At 34.0% G+C, this 24888-nt stretch overlaps 1 pseudogene; it reads right to left on the reverse strand.

The window, feature by feature from the left end:
• LOC147406183 (protein CDI pseudogene) overlaps positions 1-22661 on the reverse strand; it is a 33895-nt pseudogene extending 11234 nt beyond the window's left edge.
• Between the last annotated feature and the right edge of the window lie 2227 nt (positions 22662-24888).

Raw genomic sequence — 24888 nt, forward strand, 5'->3', positions numbered from 1 at the left:
AGAAAAATTGTTGATGGTTCGCAAGATATTTCTTTAAGGACCCCTCCATTTGTGGGTCCAAAGAATCAAAAATATAATAGAGGGTGGTTCTCCAAAAATTTAAAGTCAATCAAGTAAGACTAAAGTCAAGATATTAAAGTCAATCAAATAAGGCTAAAGTCAAAATTAAAGTCAATTAAGTAAGACTAGAGTCAAGTATTAAAGTCAATCTCATAAGACTAAAGTCAAAACCTTAAATCGAAACCCTAATTTAAACTAATCGAGTCAATCTCATAAGACTAAGGTCAAAACGCTATATCAAAACCCTAATCTAAACTAATCAAGTCAATCTCATAAGACTAAGGTCAAAACCCTAATCTAAACTAATCAAGTCAATCTCATAAGACTAAAGTCAAAACCCTAAATTAAAATCCTAAAGACTAAGTCAAAACCCTAATTGAAACCTTAAAAGAAACCCTAATCAAATCCTAATGCTTCTAAAAACTTTATAAATAGGAGCCTCCATACCCTATTTTCGTATCAAAGAAAAAATCCTAGGAAAAGTAGGTGAAGAAACCTCCACAACCTCTCCAAAACCCTAATTTTGGAGCCTCAACTCCTTACCTAACACCCCTGCTTTGATTTTAGCCTAAAAAAACACCCAAAAACCTCTAAAAAACATCCCAAAAATCCACAACAAATTCGAAGCACCCAGATCCAAGAAGGAGATACCTTACCTCGGAGATCAGAAATCAGATCCGGAGATAGAACGAAGTAAGGAACATGGTACAAGGAGCCGTTTTCACCAGATCTGAGGGAATAACACTTTTGCAGATCGAAGGTAAGCTTTTTATTTTTTATTTTTTTAATCTAGGTTTGACATTAGCGATGTAGATTTATTTAGGATAAGTAGAGACCGGCAATGGCCGGGCGGGGTTGGTGCCTAACACCTTCCAACCCCGTAACATGATCCCCAGATTCAGATTTTCTGTAGTAGATTAGTTTTTATCCGTTTTAAAGTCAGTTTGGTTCCTAGACCATAATAACTAGGTGGCGACTCCCAAACCTCAAGGGTCAAAAGCAGATCCGCGCACCCCGCGGATCGAGGGCGCTTTCAGACGTCATTCATGAAAACCACAACTCCAGTCACGTACCTTAGGGTATATCAAACTAGGGCATCAATACCGTCTGATCAAGTGATTCTGAGAGGTATATTGATGCACCCAGGCTGGAGCGACCTGAGCCTTTGACCTATTGTAAGCCACACAGTCACATGTCCCGATTGCCAACGTAGTACTAGTACGTGGTCGGTCCCCTCGTGGGATGCCAAACCATTTATGAAAAGCTACAACTCTTGACTCGTACCCGTAGGTATATAAAAGATAATCCAAGTATATCAATTGCACTTCTTAGTCAAAACCGGTGCCTAAGCAAGATCTTGCCCCGATGTACCCTATTGTACGAGGGGGATAGACTACGTCTATTCTAGACGAGAGGTATTTAAGTGGGCCCTTGCTCAGTATTGTGCGCCACCTCTCAACTGGAGATTAAACTGGCTGTTTTTGACTTCAGAGAAGTGAGTTGAGGTTTTAGATTATCACCTATACGGTATATCAAACCAAGTCACCACGTATCGAGAGGTATATAGGTGTGCTTGGGCAAGAGTGGCTAGATAAAAATGTATTGCACGTAGTAAACCTAGAGTCTAGAAGCCTTCCTATAGGTCACGACCCGAACTGACTATGGGTGTTCCCGGGTTGCTTTATACAATCCAACCAACAGGTAAGTGGGTGAACCGATCCAGAATAATCAAACAAAACCCGCAATATCGGTCCGACCCAATCGGTGAAATGTACCGATTAATTTGAACCACTCAAACCAATTGGCCCAATTGACAAATGGATCAAACTGATCAGTACCAAATCAGTTGAACTAATTGGTTTTCACTTTTAAAGATCCAGACCACTTTGTATAGAAAGACTCAATCTTAGGATTAAATTAATTTATCTGATCAAAAGTTCAATCCCAATCAGGGGTAGACCCGCGTCTAACCTTTCTCACTTTCTTGGTCACCATAGACTTATAATGCATTTGGATTCAATATTTTCCACCAGACTTAGGCTATTCTATATCGAAACTTTAATCATGTGGTTAAGAGTCAAACCTTTAGAGTCAATGGTTAACCTTGGTTTACTTCCAATCAGGTGATAATTGGTCCTAAACGTTCTAAACCTCCATCTGTACCACTTTGGGTCCGTGAAAATAGTTGTCTTTCCAGAGTACCATTGCCAAGTAGTCAGTCTTTGCCACGAGAAGAAACGAGTAACATGGATGAAGCTGCACTCCGTCAGATTTTAGAATCTTTTCAAGCACAGATTATTGCTTCTGTCCAAACACAAATTGAATCCCTAAAAATTGAAAAGGGAAAGGATAAAACTATAGAACCTCAGGATGTGTTTGACCTCGTTGAAAACTAAGAAGATGATCAGTTACACGTCGACCCTGTCCTAGCTCATCGAATAACTCAGGTTGAAACTATTTTGAAGAATATTAAAGACCCTGATGATCTTACTCTTGGATTAGGGGCAATGACCTTGTTTCCCACGGTCTGTCTGCTAGAGAAGTTCACAATGCCAGATATGGAGAAATTTGACGGTATTGGATGCCTAGGACTCACTTAAAAGTATATGTCGGCATCATGCAATCTCAGGGTTTGAGTGAAGAACATATGACACAATTTTTTCAAAGAACCCTTATAGGTCCTGCCTTACGCTGGTTAATGTCATTGGATTCATCTCGGATAAGAACATGGCATGAATTGATGAAGGAGTTTATTGGTCGGTATTCATTCAACACGGATATTGAACTTACAAGAAAAGACCTAGAAACTACTAAACAGAAACCCGGAGAAACTTTCACTGAGTTCATTGCTCGATGGAGAGTTAAAGCCGCTCAATTGTGGGACCGACCTCAAGAGAAGGAACAAGTCAAGATTATCCTCAGGAATCTCACTCCAAATTATGCCAAGTACTTGATGCCTCAGTACCTTCCTACTTTTCAATCCCTCCTTGAAGCTGGAAATCAAGTTGAGGACGCCTATTCTTCGGGACTTTTTGGTAACTCGTCTGAGTCAAAACCCAAACATTTCAAATCTAATGTCAATTCCTTACAAGTGACCAACACCTCCTTCGCACTATCTCCTCAAGCTAATCAGCCTTCACAAACTAAGCCTAGGAGACAGTTTGCCAATCTTGGAATGTCCCTTAGTGTTGCTTATCAAAAATTGATGAAAAGGGGCTTGCTAACGCCTTTACAACCCAAGCCTTTGCCTAATCCTCTTCCCCCAAACATGGATAATGGACAATTCTGTGAATTCCATCAGATGCCTGGTCATGTTCTTGACAGGTGTATTACTTTCCGTCATGCTATCCAAGATTTGATTGAACAAGGAAAAGTCACCATACCCACTCCTACTACTCCCAATGTTAAAACTAACCCTTTGCCTACCTTTCAAAATCAACCCTCTCCTACTCTGAACCTAATATCCATATCCAAACCCGAATCAATTGACCCAATTTCTTTCATTCACCCAATTGGTCATAACAGTGCATTCGCTCCATGCCAGAATGAGCTCAACTACCCTAAGGCAGTAACAGAACTGAAGAACAGAGAAATCATTGAAGCAATGAGTTGTCTCGCATATAACAGGCTTGAATCGGAATATGAAGAGATAGTAAAAGTAGGCAAGTTCAAGTCATCCATCGAAGATAATCGAAGTGGCATAGACTCTAGAATTGTGTCCCTCCATTCAGAATGATGTCGTCTTTTAAGTCTTCTTAATTTTTTTTAGCTTTAGTTGCGTCAGTCTTTGAATTCAGTTAGTCATCTTTATTTTTGGGTTTTAGTAAGGTTTGTCAGTCTATGTTCTTTTCAATTCCAATAAATAAAGAAGCTTTTGATTATCATGTGTGCAATAATGATTTGAATATAAGATTTAACATGAGAAATAACTTAAAGCTCAGTAACTGAACTTAATAAATATTGGAATTAAAGAATACACTCAAGAAGTACAAATTGGTGATACATTATCCTCAAGAGAACATGAGAGAATAGTAAACTTACTTGAGAAATTCAACAATATTTCTTGCATGATCTCATAAGATATATGGATAAATTACACAAAAACATAGATCAAGTCAAGAGTGATTTCAAAGTCAAAGATTATCGGTAAAAAATGATATAGTTGAAAGTATCGACAAAGACGCTAAGACTTATAAGTGGATCTACCATGTTTCTCACTCAAAAGAGGAGAGTTTCATTCATAAGAGAGTAAAAGATTTTCTCGAAGTTTTAGAAGAGTTGAATAGTCAGAAAATTCAAAAGAAGACTGAAGAATATTCATTCTCAAAAGAAGACCTTACTCGACAGAGCAATCCAGATATCAAATTCTTGAAACTTTGACCAAGTCGAACAGCATTCATCAAAGGAGGCCTCCTTTGGTCGAATCATTTTCCTATCTTACCAAAAAAAAAATAACCTTCTTTAGCCCCTCGCAGCCTTTAAAAAAAATAAAAACAATAGCATCTTCTTTCTAAACCATACCAACATTGGGAGGGAATCTTAGCATGAACTATGTTTTGACCTGATCCAAAAAAAAAAAAAATTTAGGGTACGTAGGCAACCTGAGAAGTTACTTCAGGCCCGGTCATGCAAATAATAAGGGTATTTTCTTAAGAAAAATGTCATCTAAAAAAAATCCCCTATTGAAAGGTTCAAAAGAAAAAAATGCCAAACTAAGGGCATTAGAAAAAAAATCAAAAGAATTGATAAAAAGAAAAGAATGCCAAACTAAGAGCATTTAAAAAAAATCAAAGAGAGAATATCAAACTAGGGGCATTTTGGGAAGTTGAGCCTTATATATTTTCTTTCTAAACCATATCCTAAGCCCACCTATTAAGTCCTCCTGAATGCTAATTGACTCGGTTAAGGTGCAGGGAACTGAGAAATTGTCGAGTTGGTTATACAAGATCATCAAGAAAAAAAAGAAAAGCCCGCTAAGTCGAAAATTCGAAAAGGCGATTTAGGCAAAATTTAGGGCATAACCATAAAAAAGAAAGCCTGCTAGGTTGAAAACCTGAAAAGACGACCTAGGCAAAAATCAAGGCATCATCAGAAAAAGAAAAACAAGGTCCGCTAGATTGAAAACCTAAAGATGCGATCTAGGCAAAAATTAAGGCTTCATCAAACGGGAGAAAATGTCTCATCAAGAAGAAAAATTCAGAAGGAAGCTTGTGCAGAAACTAGAAAATGCATAACCATTCAAGCCACAATCAAAAATCATCTTGAACATTGTAGGATCTTCAAAAGTATGTTTACTTGTTCAAGTGTTCGCTAATGGAAGATGTAGAATCATCAACCACTTTGAAGAGAAAGATCTTTTATTTTAATATTTATCAAGATTTTTTAAGTCCAGCTCAAGCATTTCTCAAAAATAATGATCAATTCTTTATTGCACATATGATAATCTTAAAAGTCTTAAATTTAAGAGAATATCAATTTTTCTATCTGTCATACATCAGAGTCCATATTTTTCAAGCGTAATCTATTCCATCAGTCTCGTAGTCAAGTCCCAGTTAAGGCCAACCTTGAAACTAGGGGCATTTTTGAAGGTCCTTTAATTCCAAAGTTTTTGTTCTTAATCACATCTTACTTAGAAGTCCAATGATAATTATGAATCCAGATGCATGATAAGCCAATAAATGCCCAATCTTTCATACTTTGAGCTCGATTTTGAATGAATTAATAGGATTGTTGAAGTTCCTATAAATCTAAGTCCAAGAAACGTGACTTAGTGAGTTCGAGTCCGAGAATCGAGACTCCAACTTTTTGAATCATAGAATGAATAGGCTTTTTGAAGTGCCTATAAACCTAAGTTCGAGTCCGAGAAATGAGACTCCAACTTTTTGAATCATAGAATGAATAGGCTTTTTGAAGTGCCTACAAACTTGAGTTTGAGTTCGAGAAACGAGATTCCAACTTTTTGAATCATAGAATGAATAGACTTTTTTGAAGTGCCTACAAACTTAAGTTCGAGTCCGAGAAACGAGACTCCAACTTTTTGAATCATAGAATGAATAGGCTTTTTGAAGTGCCTATAAGCCTAAGTTCGAGTCCGAGAAACGAGACTCCAACTTTTCGAATCAAAGAATGAATAGGCTTTTTGAAGTGCCTACAAACCTTAGCTCGAGTCTAAGAAATGAGACTCCATGTTTAATAGGATTGTTTAAGTTCCTGTAAACCTTAGCCAGAGTCAGAGAAACGAGACACCAGCTTTGTTTGAATCATATTGAATTAACAGGATTATTTAAGTTCTTTAGCCCGAGAAGCGTGACTACAATAGGTTCGAGTCCGATAAACGAGACTCATACTTTTTCGAACTCTAAAAAAGAATTTCAAATAGGATTTAACGAAGTTCCTACAATATTATGACTCCAATTACCTCATGATTGCTTTCGTTGCATAAGCACATTTCAATTTTAAATCATTATTATCAGTGAGAGAAGATCTCTAGGACCTAATACATTTTTACTCAGTAAGCATCACACTATTGCACACTCGTGCACTTTTGCATTAGTCAGGGAGAATTTTTTTAAAATTCGAGGATCTGACATCGTCAGTGAGAGTTCAAGCTCGAGGACCTGACAACCTTTTAGTTCGGGGAGAGTTTTACGCTCAAGGATCCGAACACCCTAACGAATTGCAAAATCAGGCTGCAAAATGAACTGTCACTAGCTTTGGCATTTGGATATCGCACTATCTACCGAAATAGATTTGCTATCTAGTTTGCTTCAACCCTTTGCCAAAGAGGGGCATCTGTAGACACCCCATTTTTGCATCCCCCTGATTAATCAACTCGTCAACCCGATCGTAACGGTTCCCAATGATGGATGTTTATTCTAATGCTTTATTTTGTTACCAGATATGTTTCAGAAATCTGGATGAGGTATCTCGAACTGACAAAACTATAGAAACCACGCTACGCTAGGAAAATACGATCCCAGAAACATAGAAATCATCATCTTGTAAACAAAAAGAAGTTTCACGATAAAAATCACTAAAAAATGATCAAATTATCAAAATACCCCTAACCTTAAAATATCCCTAGAGCCTACGTTACGATTAGGAAAATCCATTCAAACACATAAAATAATAAATCGAAACCAAATAAATCATTTCACCAATTTTAATAGAATTTGATGAAATTACGAAAATGCCCCTCATAAAGTTCACAACCATTTCACACAAAAAATTTTATAAATGACACAAACTAATATTTCCATTGAATTCCTTATGAAAAATTGATTCTAAAACATCTTAGAACATTAAAAACCGACTTAAAACGTGAAAAGTCCTCTTCGGGGGCAAAACAATAATTTCATAATTTTCATAATTAAAAATTTTGAAATTAATAAAAAAAATATTAAATAATTAAGTGAAACATTAATGAAATTAATTTAAAAATTTGAACTAAAAAAATCGATTAATCGGGCTCTCATGAAAAATTGTTGAGGGTTCGTGAGATATTTCTTTAAGGACCCCTCCATTTGGGGGTCCAAAGAATTAAAGATATAATAGAGGAGGGTTCTCCAAAAATTTAAAGTCAATCAAGCAAGACTAAGGTCAAGGTATTAAAGTCAATCAAGTGAGACTAAGGTCAAAATTAAAGTCAATTAAGCAAGACTGAAGTCAAAGATATTAAAAGTCAATCAATTAAGACTAAAGTTAAAATATTAAAAATCAATCAAATAAGACCAAAAGTCAAAATCATAATAGAATTCTAATTAAATAATAACTCTATCTAATAGAGTTCTAACTAAAAAACAATTCTACCTAAAATAATTCTAATTAAAACACAATTCTACCTAAAATAATTCTAACTAAAACACAACTCTAATTAAAAGAACTCTAATTAAACACTAACTCTATCAAAATTAACCCCTAAAAAATCTATAAATAGAAGTGCTCACACCCTATTTTCGTATCAAATCATAAACCCTAAGAGAAGTAGGTCTAAAAGTCCCCCTAACCTCCCATAAACCCTAGTTTTGGAGTCCCAACTCCTTACCTAACATCCCTTCTTTTATTTCAGCCTAAAAAACACCTAAAAGCCCTTCAAAAATACCCCAAAATCCATAACGAATTCGAAGAATCCAGATAAAAAAAAAAGATATACCTTGCCTCGGAGATTAAAAATCAAATCCGGAGATAGAGCGAAGCACAGAGTACGGTACAAGAAGCAGTTTTTGTCAAATCTGAGGGAACAAGATCTTTGCGTATCGAAGGTATAATTCTTTATTTTTATTTTTTATTTTTTTTATCTAGGTCTTTTAGCAATGTAATTTATTTGGGAAGTTAGTAGAGACCGGCTTTGGCCGGGCGGGGTTGGTGCCTAACACCTTCCAACCCCGTAATGTGATCCCTGGATTCAGTTTTGTTCAGTAGATTAGTTCTTTATCTGTTTTGAGTCATTGATCGGTTCCTAGCCCGTAATAACTAGGTGGCGACTCCCAAACCTCAAGGGTCAAAAGCGGATCCGCGCACCCCATGGATCGAGGGCGCTTTCAGTCTCTAGATTTGAGTATTTTTTGTGTTTTCTTTTGAAAGATTTTTGAGTGTTTTTTGAGTAAAAACTGGGATTTGGATGATAGGTAGGAAGTTAGGGCTTCAAAATTAACATTTTGAGAAGGCTATGGAAACTTTTTGACCTATTTTTTCTAGGATTTATTTTGACCTACGAGATTGGGTTGTGGAGGATCCTATTTATAGATTTTTTTGAAAGAGTTAGTGTATAATTAGGTTTCTTTTAGGTAAGGTGAATTAGGGTTTTTACTTAAGTCTTATTTGATTGACTAGGTTTCTTTAGATTAGAGTTTTAATTCTTACGTATAATAAAAGAATATTTTTTTGATTTTTGAAAAACCCCCCTTAATTATATTTTAATTCTTTAGGCCTCTAGATGGAGGGGTCTTTTAATAAATAGTAAGGGGTTTCACTTAAATAAGTGGGCAACTATCAACAATTTTTCCTGAGGGCTTGATTGATTAATTTTCTTAGTTCAGATTTTTAAATTAATTTTATTAAGGTTTCACTTTACGTTAATTAATGTTTTATTTATTCATTTTGAAATTTTAAATTGTTAAAATAGGAAAATTGTCATTTTACCCTCGAAGAAAACTTTCGCGTTTCAAGTTGTTTTTCGATGTTCTAGGATGTTTTGGAATCGATTTTTTCTAAGGAATTTGATGGGATTATCGGTTTGTGTCATTTATGAAATTTTTTTGTATGAAATGATTGTAAACCTTATGAAGGTTATTTTCATAATTTTATCGAATTTGATGAAAATTGGAGAAATGGTTTATTTGGTTTCACTTTGTTATTTTATGTGTTCGAAAGAGTTTTCCTAAGCGTAATGTGGGCTTTAAGGATGTTTTGATGTTAGGGGTATTTTGGTAATTTGATCATTTTTAGTGATTTTTTATCGTGAAATTTCTTTTTATCTGTAAAATGATGATTTCTATGTTTTTGGGATCATATTTTCATAGCATAGCGTGGTTTCTACAGTTTTGTTAGTTTGAGATACCTCTTTCGAATTTCTAAAACATATCTAGTAACAAATAAAGTATTGGAATAATCATCCATCATCGAGAATCGTCACGATTAGGTTGACGAGTTGATTAATCAGGTGAGTGCAAAAGAGTTGTCTACAGTATGAGAGCTTAAGCTTTAGGTCTTAACGAAAAGAAATGTTTGAATGTGCATAATGTACCTTAAGGTAAGGAAATGAATTATGACCAATGAATGCATAATACGTTAGAAAAAAAATGTTTTTATATGATCAAATTTTAACCTTGAGATTTGTGTTGTAGTTATGCCGCCTAGATTTAAATGTGGTGCATCAATGTCTCCTACCAATCGGGGACAAGATGGGATGATCGAGATGATGCAGTCCACGAGAATGATGATAGAAGAGATGCGACACAACTGGAAGAGTTGCAACAAAAACAAGAAATACTCAGCAACAACAAGAAGAGTTACAACAACAAGAGGCAATGTGACAACAACATGCCACAACAAGACAACAAATCTCAATTACTCCAATTAGGGCTAAGAGAGATGTCAAGGCAGTGACAATAAGAGATTTCAAGAGGATGAGTCCCCTAGTAATCAAAGGAGAGTTAGATCAAGTGGAAGCTATAGACACCCCATTTTTGCACTCGTCTGATTAATCAACTCGTCAACCCGATTGCAACGGTTCTAATGATGGATGATTATTCTAATGCTTTATTTTGTTACTAGATATGTTTCAGAAATTTAGATGAGGTATCTCAAACTGACAAAACCTTAGAAAGCACGCTATGCTAGGAAAATATAACTCCAAAAACATAGAAATTATCATCTTACAGACAAAAAGAAGCTTCACGGTAAAAATCACTAAAAAATGACCAAATTACCAAAATACCCCTAACATCAAAACATCCCTAGAGCTTACATTACGTTTAGGAAAATCCTTTCAAACACATAAAATAACAAATCTAAACCAAATAAATCATTTCACCCATTTTCACAAAATTTGATAAAATTACGAAAATACCCCTCATAAGGTTCACAATCATTTCGCACAAAAAAATTTCATAAATGACAAAAACCAATAAACCCATTGAGTTCCTTACAAAAAAATCGATTCCAAAACATCTTAGAACATAAAAAACTGACTTAAAACGCAAAAAGTCCTCTCCGAGGGTAAAGTGATAATTTTACAATTTTAATAATTTAAAATTTAAAATTAATAATTAAAACATTAATTAATGTAAAGTGAAATCCTACGTAAATCTTAAAGTCAATCAAGTAAGACTAAAGTCAAGAAAATAAAGTCAATCAAATAAGACTAAAGTCAATCTTAAAGTCAATCAAGTAAGACTAAAGTCAAGATCTTAAAGTCAATCAAGTAAGACTAAAGTCAAAATCTTAAAGCCAATCAATTGAGACTAAAAGTCAAAATCTTAAAATAATCCTAATTAAATAATAACTCTATTTAAAATAATCCTAATTAAATAATAATTCTATTTAAAACAATTCTAATTAAAATATAACTCTACCTAAAATAATTATAATTAAACAATAACTCTTTCTAAAAGAATTATAATTAAACATTAACTCTATCTAAACAAACACTTAAAAAAATCTATAAATAGGGGTCCTTACAACCTATTTTCGTATCAAAAAATAAATCCTAGAAAAAGTAGGTCAAAAAACTTTCCTAGCCTCTCATAAACCCTAATTTTGAAGGCCTAACTCCTTACCTAACATCCATACCCCAACTTTAGCTCAAAGAATACTAGAAACCCTTCTAAAACACCCCAAAAATCCATTAAAAATTAAAAAAATTTAGAAGAAGATACTTTATTTTGGAGATCCAAAACGAATCTGGTGATAGAACGAAACAAGGAGTGCTGTAGGAAGAACTATTCTACCAGATCTGAGGGAAAAAGATCGTTGTCTTCGTAAATGTGTCAAGATTAAATTTTTTTATATTGATTAGGTCTTTTCAGCAATTTAGTTATATTTCAGAATTGGTAGAGACCGACGTTTGCCGGGTGGGGTTGGTGCCTAACATCTTCCAACCCGTAATGTGATCCCGAACTCAGTTATTTTTTAAGTATATTAGTTATTTTTATCCGTTTAGAGTTGATGTTCGGTTCCTAGATCGCAATAACTAGGTGGCGACTCCCAAACCTCCAAGGTCAAAAGCGGATCCGCGCACCCCACGGATAGAGAGCGCTTTCAGTGGCGACTCCATTGGGGACATTTGAGGATCAGACTTGAAAAGTCCCAAGTATGGGAAGCATTGCCAGTAGGACCTAGTTTTTTAATTATTTTATTTTATTTTTGGTTATTTATTTATTTGATTATTTTATTTTTTTTTATCATTCTTTTTAGCTCAATTATTGAGCACTGGTTTGGATGTTTAATATTTTGTTTTGGCATTTTTTTATGGATCATCTAGGGTCATTCGGAATGACCTTAAAATCATGCAGAATATCAAGAAGGTAATGGTCTAAAATAATGGGTGTTGACTCATTTTTATTTGGATTATTTTTTTGGTTTGTATTATCCTTTATTAGTACCCTTTGATTCAATTTTGGATATTTCGGATTTGGCATATAATTTTTCTTTTTAGTTCAATCTAGGGTCATTTTGGGATGACCCTAAATAATAAAATATTCAAATTGACATAAGTTGATGATGGAATGATGGTGGTTGGAATGTGAGTTATGGATTTAAAAAAAAAAAAAAAAATTTGGATGAATTTTTTTTAGTACGTTACTAGGCATAGGCGGCGAGTTGTGAAAATAAATTATTTGTAAGTGATGTGATAAGAAATAAAAAATTTGTCTTTTTTAATGTTGTTCATGATGAGGAGAGGATTTCAAGAAAAAATAAATAAATAAAATCAGAAAAAAATATTTTTACGTGTGGTGTGCCGTTAGTAGAACACAGTTTCTGTTGTTTTTATCTTCTTCTCCATATGTTTAAGGATGAAAAAAATAGCAAGAACAAGGCGTTGCTTCTCTCTCTCTCTCTCTCTTCTCTTTTCAATTTCATCTCTTCAAATTTGATTTTGATTTCGGTTCTCAAATTGCGAATCAAAGAATTGAACTATCAAATCCCAACCGTTGGTTCTATTTCCTTCAAGGATATTCCAAGCAAGCTTCGTCTCCACAGATCTCCTCTTCGAGCTCTGTTCAACCTTACATTTTCTATGGAATTGTCTTTGTTCAATTCGTTGCTAAAGTTAAAACTGATGGTGGTGTTCAACTCAAACACACAACAACCGGTTTTGATGAAAATTCAATCCTTACATAAATGATACCTTACAGCTGGGGTGTATCTCCATTCTTCAACTGTGATCTGGTTATCCTACTGTGAAGGAGAACACCATTGGTCTTGACTGCCATAGGTGGAGTTCTTCAACAAAGAGACCTCAACCCTTAGATTAAGGAACCCATCATGATGCCTCGAGATGGTTATTTAATGACGATGTAGCAGCTATGGACAATAGCGAAGATGGAACGGGGCTTTGAAGAGGTAGCCTGAAGCACCATGAACGTATTGCATATCAGATTGATATTTATCAAGTTGATAAATTATTCAAACAATTTCTTATTGTTGAGAAATAGGTGCTTGAAGATGATAAATTTCTGGGCGAGAAAATTGGTCAAACTTAATCGAATTTCTAAGTTGAATAATCTGAATTTTTGAGTTAATTCGTAGTGGTGCCTTCGAAGAGTACTCTAACTGAATCACCTCAAATCCAACCAAACTGAGTTGGTATGGACCCACGATGGGTACGATTTTTTTCGGTTCTTTATGGTTCCCCAAAGGATTTCTTAATGTTTTTTCCACTTTTGATGAGTAAGATCAGATGAATTCAATCCCTTTGAAACATGGGAGAAGCAAAATCACAAGACGATCATGAACACGTGAGTGGTCATGATTTGATGATTTTTTTATTGAAATTGTTAAGTATGATTTCTCAAAAAAATAAAAAATAAAAAATAAATAAAAAAGGGGTTGGAAGTTTATTGATGACAGTCTTTGGGAGTTGTTATTAACACACCAATTTTCATTTATAACGCATCAATTTATTTAAAATAATTATTTATTTTCAAAAGAATTGTTGTGTTGCCAGTAGACTATGGATGTGTCAATAATAATTCAATTTTTATCTCAAATATTGTAAAAATAAAAACTTGCTGGCAGCTATGTTTGGTGTTGAAAGAGAGAAAATTTTTTGGCACTCCAATGTTTATCTATAGCATACAAGTTGATTTGAGTGCCAACAAGTTGGGGTGGCAATATAATCCTTTTCTTTTTTATTATGGGGTGTGTATATAGTTTGCTTTCATAGTTAGCAATGGTTTTAGGAAAAAGGGCTTCTTTGTGCTTTTTAAAATCAATTTGTTTAAAATTAAAAAAAAGAAATTGGGAAAATCAATTTGTAAAAAAAAAAAAAAAAAAAGTCACTCATTGCCTCAACAACTGTCATTCTATCATCAGTTTAATATTTTTGGAAATCCCAAATTGTCTTGGGTCGCCCAAAGCAATCCTTGATTGGACCATAGATTAAAAAAAAAAATTCCTTTTGTGTGCCTGTTTCAATATTGGATCTGATTGATTATTTCTTGTGCTATACTGATTTACTGTCCATCTAACATGCTATGATCCTAATTGTTATACACATGCCTTGATCTCGATTTTGATATGATGGTTTTTAATTAATATTTATGTTATTGTCATATGATTTGATCTGGCCTATGAGCCCATTTATTTGAAAAAGGCCCCGGGCACACCCTACCTTGTTTTGCATACACCACTAGCACGTTTATTGTTTTGCACGCTTGCATGTCCCATATAGCCAACGTGGCACTAGTGCGTGGTCTGGTCTCTTCAGAGATGTGACGTCACTCATGAAAATCACAACTCTAGTCATGTACCTTAGGGTATATCAAACTAAGGCATCAGTACCATCTGATCAGGGGACTCTGAAAGGTATATCAATGCACTCAGGCTGGAGCGACTTGAGCCTTTGACCTATTGTAAGCTACACAGTCACACGTCCCGATTGCCAACGTAGTACGAGTACGTAGTCGGTCCTCTCGTGGGATGCCAAACCATTTATGAAAGCTACAACTCTTAATTCGTACTCATAGGTATATCAAAGATAATATAAGTACATCAATTGCACTTCTTGGTCAAAACCAGTACCGAAGCGAGATCCTACTCCGATGTACTACGATACTAGGAGAATAGACTACGTTTATTCTAGAAAATAGGTGAAAGTGCCTTTGCTCAAGCATCGTGCGCCACCTCTGATCTGGGGATTAAACTGGCTATTTTTGGTTTCAGAGAAGTGAATTGAAGTTTTAGATTATCACATATATGGTATATCAAACCAAGTCATCACGTACCGTCTGATTGAGTACGCTCGAGAGGTATATAGGTGTACTTGTGCAAGGGTGGCCAGATAAAAATGCATTGCATATAGTAAGCTTAGAGTCTAGAAACCTCCCTTGTAGGCCACGACTCGAACTTACCATGGGTATTCCGAGTTGTTATTGAATGGGACCTTGTATGTGAATGATGATATCAGAATGTATGGTTGTCCTTAAGGATTAAAGTTTTCTGTTTTAGTTAATTAAAATGGGTGCACCGACCTAATAAAGAATCCATTTTTTGCAATAATTCATAATGACCTAGTCCATCTCAATCGGGGGTCACTTTTGACCCAGTCCATCTTAACTAAGGAGATTTTCCAAAAAAAAAAAAAATTTATGGTCCAATCGGGGGTCACTTTTGACAACCAGGAATAATCCGAAATTTCAAGGGATATTGAGAATGAAACAATGATTAATGGATGAGGAGAACATTTTTTAAAAAAACTATTTGATACATTTTTTTATATAAAAAATCACTGCAAAAGTCTAAAAAAATAAAATTATTTAACCCGCAAATGAGTCGTTATTGCTATACCACCTTTTATTAACGTCACACCAATTCATAGTTTGCAATCACAAACAAAATTAGCCAATATCTAAATATGGTGTACTATAGATAAAAGTTGGTGTGATAATATAAACAAATCTAAAACACCCAAAAATACGTGGAACCTCCTCAATTAGAGTGATTTTCAAATTAGATTTTTTACTACAAAAGATGTTTTTTTTTTGTTTTTTGTTTTTAATGAATTTTATTTATTAAAAAAAAATAGATTTTCTTTTTCAAAAATCTAGAAGGCCATCGTATCCGATTTTTTTTTTTGACAATCCAAGAGGGCCCAATGACATTAAGCAAGATGTAATATCTTGCTAACTTAATCATGGTAGTGTGACCCAAGAAGTGGGTTCCAAATTGCTTGCAGTGTAACAAATTTCAAAAGGATTTTGTCTTACAAATTGCTAACAGCATGCATACACTTTATTCTATTTTAGATTGTCATGTTGCTGCCACACACATGTTGCCAACACAACAACACCTAAGAAAAATTTTAAAAAATAAAAATAAATTCACACGACTCAAAAATGCTGTTGCTAGCACTTCACTTACACATCCACGCATCACTCCCTCTTTTTCTTTCGGTATCTCCCTTTACCAAAAAAAGAGAAATCGGCTTCTAACCCCTTCCTTCTCTCTTTTTTTATTTAAAAAAAAACAAAACAAGCAGAATGGGCTTTCTAATAATCTGACCGAAGAAAAAAAGCCTGGAATTTGTTGAAGAGAAAAAAAATTTAGAAAAAACCAGAAAGAAAAGGAAATCGATCACGATCGGGTTTGATTTGAACTGTATATAGTGATGCATGTTTTATAATTGAGAAATCTGAGCGTTCCCTACCCGATCTGAACCAGCAAAACTTTTCGTTTTTTCTTTGACATCCAAGCAGGGACATCGATTCTTGTTAAGAAAAATCTGTTAAACTTTAAGAGGAAACAACGATTTCAAACTTTTAGCCTTGGCTTTAGAAGAAATCAAAAACTTTCTCCAAATACCAAAAGTTCTAAACCGATTAGAACGGGTGGTTTAAAACGATCGGCCGGTAAGATTAAGCCAATCGATCTTTGTTTGAAAATGATAGGGTTGGGTGGTCATTTGAAGATTTCAGAGATAAAAGATTAAGGCTCTTGAGGCTTTTAAAAAAATGGAGGGAAGAGAGAGAGAGAGGCAATGCCTCTGTTGTTGCTATTTTTTTCGTTCTTAAACATATGGAGAAGAAGATAAAAACAGCAGAAACTGTTTTCTGCTAATGACACACCACACGTAAAAATCTTTTATTTTTCTAATTTTTTTTTTATTTTTCTTGAAATCCTCTCCTCATCATGAACAACATTAAAAAGGCAAATTTTTTATTTCTTACCACATCACTCATAAATAATTTATTTTCACAACTCGCCGCCTATGCCTAGTAACGTGCTAAAAAAATACATCTAAAATTTTTATAAAAAAAAAAAAAATCCATAACTCACATTCCAATGACCCTCATTCCATCTTCAATTTATGTCAATTTAAATATTTCATTATTTAGGGTCATCCCAAAATGACCCTAAATTGAACAAAAAAGAAAAATTATATGCCAAATCTGAAATATCCAAAATTGAACCAAAGGGTACTAATAAAGGATAATATAAACAAAAAAATAATTCGAATAAAAATGAGTCAACACCCATTATTTTATACCATTACCTTCTTGAAATCTTGCATGATTTTAAGGTCATTCTGAATGACTCTTGATGATCCATAAAAAAGTGCCAAACAAAATATTCAACATCCAAACCAGTGCTCAATAATTGAGCAAAAAAGAATGATAAAAAAAATACAAAATAATCAAATAAACAAATAACTAAAAATAAAATAAAATAATTAAAAAACTAGGTCCTACTGACAATGCTTCCCATACTTGGGGCTTTTCAAGTCTGATCCTCAAATGTCCTTAGTAGAGTCGCTACTGAAAGCGCCCTCGATCCGCGGGGTGCGCGAATCTGATTTTGATTTTTGAGGTTTGGGAGTCGCTACCTAGTCATTGCAGTCTAGGAACCGAACATCGACTCTAAACGGATAAAACAATTAATCTACTTAAAAAATAACTAAGTTCGGGGATCACATTACGGGGTTGGAAGGTGTTAGACACCAACCCAGTCTGGTAAACGTCGGTCTCTACTAATTTTCAAATAGAACTACATTGCTAAAAATACCTAATCAATAAATTTTTTTTTAAATCTTTACCTTTACGAAGATAACGGTCTTGTTCCCTCAAATCTGGTAGAGTAGTTCTTCGTACAACACTCCTCTCTTCGTTCTGTCACCGGATTCGTTTCGGATCTCCAAAACAAATTATCTCCTTCTGAATTTTTCTAATTTTTTTAATGGATTTTTAAGGTATTTTGGAAGGATTTCTAGGTGTTTTTTGAGATAAAATTGGGGCATGGATGTTAGGTAAGGAGTTGGGGCTTCAAAATCGAGGTTTATGGGAAGCTAGGGAAGTTTTTTTATCTACTTTTTTTAGGATTTATTTTTTGATACGAAAATAGGTTGTAGGGATGGTAGGAGATGATGCTGGATCTTGAACTTTGAACACAAAGTAATCCTTAACTTTGAAGTGTGACCCGTTATCAGATATCAATCCCAAAGGTACTCTGTATTGACTTATGATAGCTGCAGTGAGGACAACATTGAAACGTTTTGTAACATCTTCTTTGTTCTCGTTGGTATTTTCATTTCATCGAGCAAGTATCTATTCCATGTCAGACAACACCCAAGTTTGCACCTAACATATCCTCATCAAACCACGTGAACAAGTCTTTTGACATTTCTGAGTAAATCATTATCCCTTCGTATTCCTCTAGGGATAGGATGGTTTCTACTTGAATCTCTTTAGGAATTATTTTCTGTTTCGAGATCAATGACTTTTTCTTTCTTGATTAAAAGTTGAACCCAACCCTTATCTTCTTGTTCAAGAAAGAAATCTATCATTGAAGCCAGATTAGCAGTTAATTCGTTAATGCGTTTGAGGTATTAAAAAATTTCATTTATTCAAATGGGACGACAGACGCCGTTCTAAACTTGGCAAACGAACTCGACTCATAGATAAGAGTAGACTCAATCCAAAGAAGTCATGACCTTGCTGAAAAAAGAACTCGAGCTAACCCAAATGGCTAATGAAAACTGAAGATAACTACCCACAATGGGCTTGATTAGGACTGAGAAATTGCTTACAACTGACAGGATTGAGGCACAGTGATCTTCAGGGAACAACTGGGCAATGTTGAGAATTTTTGAGGTCATTTCTGATTGTTGACTTGATATTAACATTTGTTCTAACTGACCGGACTTACAACCCTTGCTAGACAATGGATGATTGAGCTTAGGTATAATGATAATCCTTAAACCTTGTCGAATGTGGATTTAATCAACTTTAGTGTTACCCCTTTAATAACATTTTAAATGAACCTTGAGATTTTATTGAATTCTATGCACCAATCCATTAAACAATTCATTAATGTAATGATTATTCATGAGGAAAATAATTTTATTGCACTTTTGAAAAATATTGACAAATAATGTTTTCAAACATATTTCAATAATTTTTCATGTAAAAATAGATCTTTTGTAAATTATTTTTTTTCTGAAAAATATTTTTCTTCATTTACTTTTTTTTTAGAAAATATTTTCTTTTAGAAAACTTTTTAGGAAAGCATTTCCTTTTGGAAAATTTTATTCTTCTAGAAAACATTTTACTTTTGGAAAGCATTTCTCTTTTTGAAAACATTTTACTTCTGGAAAATATTTTTCTTCTTTTAAAATGGGTTAAAAATTTGAATTAGAAAAAAGTTTGAATTTCATTTTGATCCAAATGGCTTGGCCCATAATGATCATTGGATCGAGATGGACTGGATTAAGTTTAAAATGGATTTTTTATTGGGTTGGTGCACCCATTTTAATCAGGTAAAACAAAAAAACTTTAATCCTTGAGGACAACCATACATTTTGATCTCATCATTCACAAGGTCCCATTCAATAAACAACACGGAAATAGCTACGATAAGTTCGAGTCGTGACCTACAGAAGAGGTTTCTAGACTCTAAGCTTACAACGTGCAATGCATTTTTATTTGGCTACCTTTGCTTAAGTACACATATATACCTCTCGAGCGTACTCAATCAGACGGTACGTGGTGACTTGGTTTGACATACCGTATAAGTGATAATATAAAACTTCAACTCACTTCTTTGAAGCCAAACGCAGTCAGTTTAATCCCCAGATCAGAGGTGGCGCGCGATGCTTGAGGATATGCACTCTTAAATCACCTCATTTCTAGAATAGACGTAGTCTATCCTCCTAGTACCGTAGTACATCGGAGCATGATCTCTATTAGGCACTGGTTTTGACCAAGAAGTGTAATTGATGTACTTATATTATCTTTGATATACTTATAAGTACGAGTCAAGAGTTGTAGCTTTCATAAATGGTTTGGCATCCCACGAGGGGACCGACCACGTACTAGTACTACGTTGGTAAACGGGACATGTGACTGTGTGGCTTACAATAGGTCAAAGGTTCCTCTAGCCTAGGTGTATCAATATACCTTTCAGAGTCACCTGATCAAACGGTATTGATGCCTCAGTTTAATATACCCTAAGGTACGTGACTGGAGTTGTAGTTTTCATGAATGACGTCGCATTTCCGAAGAGACCGGGCCACGCACTAGTGTCACGTTGGCTAAATGGGACGTGCAAGAGTGCAAAGCAATAAACGTGCTAGTGGTGTGTGTAAAACAGGGTAGGGTGTGCCCGGGGCATTTTTCAAATAGATGGGCCCGTGGGCCAGATCAGATCATCAAACCATCAACATATAGATATCAAATAAATATTGATCAAAAATATAAAAATATCCAAAACATCTAGTTCAAGATCAAAACGTGCACATCATAGAGATATATCAATCAGACCATGGTATATTGATAGGCAAAAATCAGATCATGGCATATTAGATAGACAATCAATCAAGATAACACATAAATAATCCTTTATCGACCAATCAAAAAACTCTTTTTTTTTTAACAAAAGAAAAAATTACTACTAAAACAACTAACAAACAAAATCCTAAACTAATTTGTGTAACCAACAAGTAAGTCGTTACTGCCATGCCATTTTTACTAATACCACTCTAATTTTTATGTGGGTCACTAAATAATTACCTTTAACTGAGGTAACATTAGGAAAAATTGGTGTGCCATTAAACAAAAAAAAAAACATAATAATAATAAAAATAAATAAATAAAATAAAAAATTCTCCTTAACCATAGAGAGGGTTGCCAATAGTTCTTTAAAACAAAAGAAATAAAAAATTGAGACATTATTTACACATCCATTGTTTACTTACAACACATCAATTCTTTTGAAAATAAATGGTCATTTCATATTGGTTGGTGCGCTACAAGTAAAAATTGATGTGTTAATAACAACTTCCAAATACTTTCATCAATAAGCTTCGCCCCTCTTTTGTTTTTTAAAACAAATGGATTTTTTTTTATAATATATGTGTTGTTGTCAACACAACACTCGCAACAACCCATTACTCACATTTTTGTGGGTTATTTATATGCAACCACCACACAATTTGCTATCATCACGTAAGACCTCAAACTTTTTTATTTTTTTATTTTTATATCCTTACCATGTTGTTACCAGCATAACACCCACAACACAAAAATCATTTTTTTTTTTGTATGTTGTTGCCAGCAGCCCACAACTTAGAAACGTTTTTGCTTTTTTTTTTTTTTTTTTTCATTTTTATGTATGTTGCTGCAGCACACACAACTCACAACAGTCACAATTTTTATCTTTTTTTTCTTTTGATTCCCAAGCAAATTCCAAACAAATGGAATAGACCCAATTTCCACATCATCCAGCCACATCAATCTATGAAGGAAAGCACATGTTTCAGAATTTATAGCTTTACATGTTAAAATCTTGTTCTTCGGATGACTACAATTATATAGAACCATCGAAGACCAATTCTTCTTTGGACATACAGTCTGCACCACTCCACCCATCTTAGTACTTTTCTTTGTCGTGTAATCAGATGAACATACATTAATGCAAATTTCTCATCAATTAGTTCTGTTAATTCCTTGATGTCTGCAAGATAAATAAAATCACAATCCACAAACATTGACCAGCCTTCATAATTAGCTAGATATGGAGTCAAGAATTGAGCAAACGCGAATTATGTACTCTCTGTTGCTCTCTTTTATCTCCAATAGAGGTCATTGTTCCTCAAATCAGATTGTTTGATTGGTATCACTTTGATTGGAATCGAGGAATGCTTCAAGATCGAGTGAAGACAAAGATTTGAATTGAGTTCATGACTCGGTAGAAGAAAAGAGACAGAAAATAGCAAACCAGAAACGTAATGCTATTTCAAAATGGGTTTTAGGGGGGAGAAGAGATGGGTTTTGGAGAGGTCACGATCGAAGGGACAGAGAGAGAGAGAGAGAGGGATGCCTCTCCTCTTGCTGTCATCTTCTTTCTTATTAAAGAAGAAGATAAAAAAAGAAAGAATTAAAAAACACTAACAGCACCCCACATTAAGAGTTTAAGAATTAAAAATAACTTTTTCTAATAACACACCACCCATCCTAACAGCACATTGAAAACTTATATTTTTTTTCGCTTTTGCTTGCTGTCAATCGACAGATTAACATGCTTAAAAAAAAGAACTTTTTTTTAAAATATTGTCCAAGGACAGATCAAGCACGCTTAAAATTTTTTTTAATAAAAGAATACTGTCGAAGGATAGATCGATACCTAAAAATAAATAAAAACAAAGTAAAAAAGTTTTTTTTTCTTAAAAAAAATCTACATGGTCCAATAACCATCACTCCATCCTCAATGAACCATTCCTTTGCAATCTTGAATTATTTAGGGTCACCCTAAGTGACTCTCAATTGAGCCATAAAAAATAATATGCCAAATCAAGGTACTCAAAATCGAACCAAATGATGTCCAATAGAGGATAATACAAGCCAAAAAATATAATTCCATACCATTAACCTCTTGACATCCCGCATTATTTAGGGTCATTATGAATGACCCCAAATTGAATCATAACAAAGATGTGCCAAACAAAAATATTCAACATCCCAATCAATGATCAACAATAAAGCCAAAAGAATGATAAAAAAAAAAAAAAAAAAAAAAAAAACTAAAAATAAAATAAAATAAAAAATTAGGTCCTACTGGCAACGCTTCCCATACTTGGGATTTTTCAAGTCTAATCCTCGATAGTCCTCAGTGAAGTCGCCACTAAAAGTGCTCTCAATCTGCGGGGTGCGTGGATCCACTTTTGACTTTTGAGGTTTGGGAGTCGCCATCTAGTTATTGCGGTCTAGGAACCGAACATCGACTCTAAACGGATAAACAAATAACTAATCTACTAAAAAATACTGAGTCCGGGGATCACATTACGGGGTTGGAAGGTGTTAGGCACCAACCCCGCCCGACAAATGCCGGTCTCTACTAATTCTAAAAAACGATTACATTGCTAAAAAGACCTAAATAATAATAATAAAATAAAAATATTTACCTTTGCAATGCAATAGTTTTATTCTCTCAGATCTGATAGAACAGCTCCTCGTATAGTACTCCTCGCTTCGTTCTATCACTGGATTCACTTCAGACCTCCAAGACAAAGTACCTCCTTCTTAGATCTGAATATTTCTGATTTGTTTATGGATTTATATATATTTTTGAAGGGTTTCTAGGTATTTTTTGAGCTAAAGTTGTGGTATGGATGTTAGGTAAGGAGTTGGGGCTTCAAAATTAGGATTTATGGGAGGCTAGGGAAGCTTTTTGACCTGTTTTTCTTAGGATTTATTTTTTTATACGAAAACAGGTTGTAAAGACCCATATTTATAGATTTTTTTAAGTGCTTGTTTAGATAGAGTTAGTATTTAATTATAATTCTTTTAGAAATAGTTATTGTTTAATTATAATTATTTTAGGTAGAGTTATATTTTAATTATAATTATTTTAACTAGAGTTATTATTTAATTAGGATTGTTTTAAATATAGTTATTATTTAATTAGGATTCTATTAAGGTTTTGACTTTTAGTCTCACTTGATTGACTTTAAGATTTTGACTTTAGTCTTACTTGATTGACGTTAAGATCTTGACTTTAGTCTTACTTGATTGAATTTAAGATTAGTCTTACTTGATTGACTTTAATTTCTTGACTTTAGTCTTACTTGATTGAATTTAAGATTTTGACTTTAGTCTTACTTAATTGATTTTAATTTTAATTAGAATTTCACATTACATTAATTAATATTTTAATTATTAATTTCAGAATTTTTAATTATTAAAATTGTAAAATTATCGTTTTGCCCTCGGAGATGACTTTTTACGTTTTAAGTCAGTTTTTGATGTTTTAGGATGTTTTAGAATCGATTTTTCGTAAGGAATTCAATGGAAATGTTGATTTTTATCATTTATAAAAAATTTGTGCGAAATGATCATGAACTTTATGAGGAGTATTTTCGTAATTTTGTCGAATTCTGTAAAAATTGGTGAAATGACTTATTTGGTTTTGATTTGTTGTTTTATGTGTTTGAAAGGATTTTCCTAAGGTAACGTAGGCTCTAGAAATGTTTTAAGGTTAGGGGTATTTTGGTAATTTGATTATTTTTTAGTGATTTTTTTCTTGAAGCTTCTTTTTGTCTGAGAAATGATGATTTCTATATTTTCCTAGCGTAGCATGGTTCCTACAGTTTTGTTAGTTTGAGATACCTCATCTAGATTTCTAAAACATATCTAGTAACAAAATAAAGCATTGGAATAATCATCCATCATTGGAAATAGTTTTAATTGGGTTGACGAGTTGATTAATCAGGTGAGTGCAAAAATGGGGTGTCTACAATGGTACACAGATATAAAGAGAGTGTTGGAAAATCAATAATTTCTAGAAGAAGCATCGAGGAAGGAACAACAAACCTTACTAAATTAGCATCTCAATTTATCCTGTGCGTAGGAAATTTAAACAAAAGGTCTTATGATGGGATTCATTTGTCGTGCGTTGATGAAAATCAAACTGAACAAATAATGGTTGAACTACATTCAGGGGACTGTGGCCCCCAAATGAGTAGGAAAATGTTAGCTAAGATAATTATGAGACAATGATATTATTGGCCCACGATGGAAACAGATTGTCATCACATGGTCAAGACTTGCCACAAATGCCAAATACAGGCAAATCTCATGCATGTGTCACCTTCTCAATTAGTTGGTCTGACTTCAC

Source organism: Akebia trifoliata, chromosome 3, assembly GCF_017979445.1.
Source record: "Akebia trifoliata isolate Shusen 1 chromosome 3, ASM1797944v1, whole genome shotgun sequence".
NCBI classification, from domain to species: domain Eukaryota; kingdom Viridiplantae; phylum Streptophyta; class Magnoliopsida; order Ranunculales; family Lardizabalaceae; genus Akebia; species Akebia trifoliata.